The sequence below is a fragment of the Anthonomus grandis genome, chromosome 1 (assembly GCF_022605725.1).
Source record: "Anthonomus grandis grandis chromosome 1, icAntGran1.3, whole genome shotgun sequence".
In the NCBI taxonomy this organism is placed as follows: domain Eukaryota; kingdom Metazoa; phylum Arthropoda; class Insecta; order Coleoptera; family Curculionidae; genus Anthonomus; species Anthonomus grandis.
Window position 1 is genome coordinate 4,604,370 of NC_065546.1, and position 6,000 is coordinate 4,610,369.

Consider the following 6,000-nt stretch of genomic DNA (forward strand, 5'->3'; position numbering starts at 1 on the left):
GGCAGTCCCTGAATGTTCTGCTAGTCATATCAATGACTTTTTTATTGGAATTGCTGATAAAATCCATAAAGATTTGGGTTTCCCAACAACAGATCCACTTACTGATTTGTCAGGCACCAGTATTCAAGGATCATTTTTCTTTACACCTACAGACCTGGTTGAGCTTAGGGAGGTATTAACTTCTATAAAAAACAAAAACTCAGCCGGGGAGGATGGCCTATCTGCCAAAATACTCCTGAACATGCCGGATATCTCTCTGAGTGTCCTTGCTGAAGCTATAAATGCATCATGGGTTATGGGCACCTTTCCCGCTTGCCTAAAATCTGCTAAGGTTATCCCAATTCATAAGACGGGCAGCCTCGCTGAACCATCAAACTTTAGACCAATATCCCTTCTGTCCACACTTTCAAAGATTATTGAAAAATTGGTTAAAAAACGTGTGATGTCTTATTTAAAATCAAAGATTATTCTTAGTGGTTCTCAATTTGGCTTTCAAGAAAATAAAAACACAAATGACGCAATGTTTAACTTTATGAGTGATGTCTACTGTCAGATTAACGGTGGTGGAGTTTCCGCTGCTGTGTTTTGTGACTTGTCGAAAGCCTTCGACTGCGTCAGTCACTAGGTTCTGCTGCGGAAGCTCTTCCACTATGGTTTTAGGGGCTTGGCGGCGAGTTGGTTTTGTTCATATCTAAAGGGTCGTCGTCAGAGAATGTGTGTGGGGTCGGAGTATTCTGAATATCAATCTGTTGCCTGGGGAGTACCTCAGGGGTCGGTACTGGGACCAATACTTTTTCTCCTATATATTAATGACCTCATCCGACTTAATATCCAGGAAAAATTCACGCTCTTTGCTGATGACACCACCGTTCTCTGGCATGGGTATGATACCGACTCTTTGAGAATAGCCATGTTGGCTGATCTTCAACTTATATATGAGTGGTTCAGGGCAAATTTACTATCATTAAATCCAGAGAAGACCAAACTAATTTGTTTTACAAATAACCGTAGTCTTGATAATATTCTTATTGCTAACTGCCCTGTCCCGCCTTATTCTAACAATAAGTTTTTGGGTCTGGTGATTGACAAGGAGCTTAAGTTTGAGGACCATATACGGAGTCTCAGCAATAGGGTTTCTGCGGGTTGTTTTGCTGTTAGGGTGGCCTGTCGGGAGCTTGGCATGGGGATTGGGAGAGCCGTGTTCTTTTCTCTGATTGAGTCCCATCTCAGGTATGGTGTCTGCTTTTGGGGTAGTGCAAGCAACTATCTTCTACAGATGTTGTTTGTTCTACAGAAACGTGCTGTGCGTTATATATGCGGGATATCACCTAGGGAATCATGCCGACCATATTTTATCAGGGAGGGCATTCTTACAATCTACTGCCTATACATACAGGAGGTGGCATGCCTTATTTTCTCCCATAAATACAGGTTTGTCCTACAGAATCCACGATATGTCACCCGCCAGCGGAATAATTTGCGGCTTCCCATTCCAACATCTGCCTTGGTAAAGAGATCAATTTTTTATGAAGGTATAAAAATCTTTAACCACCTACCAGAGGACATTAGAGGGGCAAAATCTCTCATCAAATTTAAGTTTCTCTTGAGGAGATTTCTGAGTGGTCGAGCTTATTACTCTGTGGCTGAATATTTCAACGACAATCAGATTTTAATTAATTAAGGGAGACCTAGCTCTTTTCCTAACCTGTTTGTTTTAAATGTTTTTCTTTTTTTTTTTGTCCCTAAATGTTGAACTGTACTTAGTTAAGAAAAGTTAGATATAGTTGATTTTATTGATTCAAGAAAGGAAAAGAAGGGAAGAACAAAAAAAGAAAGGAAGGGGGGGGGAGAAAGAAAACTTGTATTTTTAAATATAATTTTAACCCTGTAACTCTGTCTCTTTAGGATTAGGTGAAGCTTTGTTTATAACAATATTTTGTTTAAACAATGAAGCATATTTGAATTTGAATTGAATTTGAATATAGTGGACGATGGCTATCATGAAAATGATCTGGGTCGTTATGTTGGGTTGGCTACCCAGCTATTGACGGAAAAGAAGAGGGAGTTGTTACAAAATCCTTGGATTCCGCCCAGAAATTACGATTTTGAAAGTGGTGAAAGCCATTTGAAAAGAAAATTGAATTATGCTTGGTTGGATCAATATGCACCATGGCTAGTATACTCCAAGCGACTAGAAGGTGCTCTTTGTAAGCATTGTGTTTTGTTCCCTCCGCCCATCAGCAATGTGAGAGGAATGTTGGGATAATTTATGGTCAGGCCATATATAAAGTTCAAAATATGCATGAAGATTGCCGAAAAACATGCAACGACCAACCCTCACCTAACAGGAACAAATGCTGCAAGAAATTTTCTTGAAAATGTTCCTGTAGACATCCAACTGCCAAGTGGACACCAAAAAGCAATCGATGAAAACAACGATGACAAAAATTGTCATCAATTATTTCTTGTATAGTATTTTGCGGTACACATGTTAATAAATATCTAAATCGATCTTAGATGGTTGCAAATCTCTACAAACGAAAGTTTTTTGGTAAAAAATTATTGAAATGTTAGATGTAGAAAAATATAAACGACTATAACTTCCAAAACTCCGAAAGGATTCGAATGAAACTTTTTTACGCAATTACTAATAAATATCTAAATCGATTTATCATGGTTGCAAATCTCTACAAACGAAAGTTTTTTGGTAAAAAATTATTAAAATGTTAGATGTAGAAAAATATAAACGACTATAACTTCCAAAACTATATATTCCACCTAATTAGTAAAGCGCGATTTTTCCAAAAACCAAAATATATACACATATGGAGGGCTCTTATAAATATGCGGCGATTATGCATTTTGGGTAATCTCAAAAACCTGGCTTTGCCCAAAATCGCTTGCGGGCTGGACCGCAAAAATTTTAAGATAATAAGATAATAACCATATGTGTATAAACTAGTTTGGCTTCTAGGAGTTAAGATGGGTACATATCGGCGCCTACGGAGGGGTTTAGTGGGTAGTGGCTTCACCGAGCCCCACACTGTCCTGGAGTGTCTTGTGCGTCCCAGTTCGTGCGTAAATGCATTCCCCGTCGTGTAATAAAACAAAATTTAAAAAAAAATTACACCAAAGTGCGCAAAGAATTACTAATACCCTGGTAACAATCCAGCCAGTGGTTTTACCGTAATTTTTGATTGGACCTTTCTGGAGAATATTGACTATTGTCTCCTGAAAGAGAGCGATTACCTAAAGGGAAGACCCGGACTCCTTTTGTAGGACCTGACTGTAGTATCGACGACTTAGAGCTACTAGCCCCGATGGTTTAATCCCATACTACTATTTAGCTGGACTTGGATCTTCTATTTCTACTCAGAAATCACTATCTTTGTATTTGTTATATAAAAAAATAAACAATTGGAAAATTATTATGGTCCTTTGATTTGATGTTCAATAGTTCAATATATTCAACTTTAATATAAAATATTACAATTCTAAGAATATAAAGCACCTAGATACCAGAGTATCTGTATGTGCTATGGTAGAAATAACTATTCAAACAAAAATTCTAATATATCAATGTTGTTACCCTTAGCAGACTAGCCGTTATATAAATTAGTTCACAATATTTAACATTTTAAATAAGTTTACCCAAAACTACATAACAAAAATCAAAAACCAGACAATAAAAATGAGTAAAAAGTGAAAAAAAAAGATTCATATACTATATACACATATACATTTTACCTACAAAGGTATTATGTAGTATTTTACAGAATTATCTAGTCTTTGGTACCTAAAACCTATAATATTTGAAACAAAATAAATAATTAAATAAATGTCTATACTGAGATTTTTTTCTTTTTCCCTTATGTATTTATGTTGTGATTGCTATCGAGTAAGAAAATAAAAAGTTTGGTGAAAAGCAGAATATTGATACGAGCACATATGATCAATCAACAAAATTTTCTTTTGTTTCCTAATATATAACTTAGGGCATGCTCATTAAACTTTTTGAAGTATTGCTGTTGTTTGACATTTTCTGGGAGGTTATAAAATTTTGGAGCTAAAAATACTGCCGAATGTTGACCAAAATCTCGAATCATATAAGGCAGTACAATTTGCTGGTGTTTATTAGCTCGGGTTTGGTGTCTATGGTTTATTATACTTTGTTTACCATAGAATTTATGAACATAAGAGCAACAGGTTGTTATAAAAAGAGTTTTTAAATTTTGTATTTCAGAATTATATAATTGCTTTGTTGAAAATAACCTAGGTCTCTTTAACATTATCTTTACTATTGAGTTTTGTATTGTTTTAAGATTTTTTCGACTGTTTTCATATGCCCCACCCCAAATCAATATCCCATACCTTAATAGGGGTTCCACGAGAGCTTTATAGATCAACACAATGAGTTTTCTGCACAAAATTTCCTTTAATAAATAAAATTTATGTAAGAGTGCTTTTATCTTTTTTGTTAAATAATCAATGTGTATATCCCACTTTAGATGTTTGTCTATATGGACTCCCAAATATTTTATAGAGTTTACCTGTGCAATTGGTTCATTAATATTGTTTACAATAATATTTTGAAAGTTTGGTCTATTTGAACTGTTTATGGAAAATGCTATATATTTAGATTTTTTTGGATTTAGTGACAATTTAAAGATGTCGAAAAAAATTTTGATTACTGATAGACCTTCTTGAAACTTAACTTTTGCCTCTTGCCATGTGTCTCCAATAAATATAATTCCTGTATCATCTTCATAGGATATTACTTTGCCAGGAGTTTTTATATCATTCACTGCATTTATATAAACATTGAAAAGTAGGGGTCCTAATACAGTGCCCTGCGGTATTCCAATTTTAATGATATCAGGATCGCTAAGGTTATTTTTTATCTTGGTGTATTGCATTCTGTTTGATAAATAACTCTGTAAAAGTTGTAATACTTTGCCTCTGATACCATATTTTTCTAATGTTTGTAATAATATTTGGTGTGACACTGTATCGAATGCTTTTGTTAGGTCAAGAAACACCGCAAGGCACTTTTTATTTTTGTCCATACTTTTAGTTATATCACTAACAAGCTCATATATAGCATCTACTGTACTGACTTGTACTGACTGGTTAAAATAACTTAATTTAATTAGTTTAAATAGAGAGTTTTGCAACATTTCTGAAATCTCATCACTTAAAATGTTTATTATTAATATTAAAAAAAGTTTTATTTAAATCCTGTGGGAGTTTTGGAAGTTATAGCCTTTAGGTTTTTTTTAATACATCTAACAATTCAAAAATTTTTTACCAAAAAACTTTCGTTTGTAGAGGTTTGCAACCATGTAAAATCGATTTAAATATTTATTACTAATTGCGTAAAAAAGTTTCGTTCGAATCCTTTGGGAGTTTTGGAAGTTATAGCCATTAAGTTTTTTTAATACATCAAACAATTCAAAAATTTTTTACCAAAAAACTTTCATTTGTAGAGCTTTGCAACCATGTTAAATCGATTTAGATATTTATTATTAGTTATATAAAAAAGTTTCATTCGAATCCTTTGGGAGTTTTGGGAGTTATAGCTTTTAAATTTTTTTTGTACATCTAAAAATTCAATAATTTTTTACCAAAAAACTTTCGTTTGTAGAAGTTTGCAACCATCTAAAATCTATTTAGATATTTATTATCTTTTATAAAAAAAAGTTTTATCCAAATCCTTTGGGAATTTTGGGAGTTAGAGCCTTTTTCATTTTTTTATCATTTGACTGACTTTTTAATTAATTTTCACAACAAAACCTTAGTTTGTATAGGCTTGGGACCATCGTCAGTCGATTTAGGTATTCATTGTTAATATCTGGACAAAAAATTATTAAAATCCCTTGGGAATTTCAGGAGATACGGGCATTATATGATTAAGTAACAGGGAGCGCGGACTATAAATTGGTCGCTGGCAACCGGCATATGCTGCGTTCTCGATTTTGGTTGCTGGTTATCGATCGGACA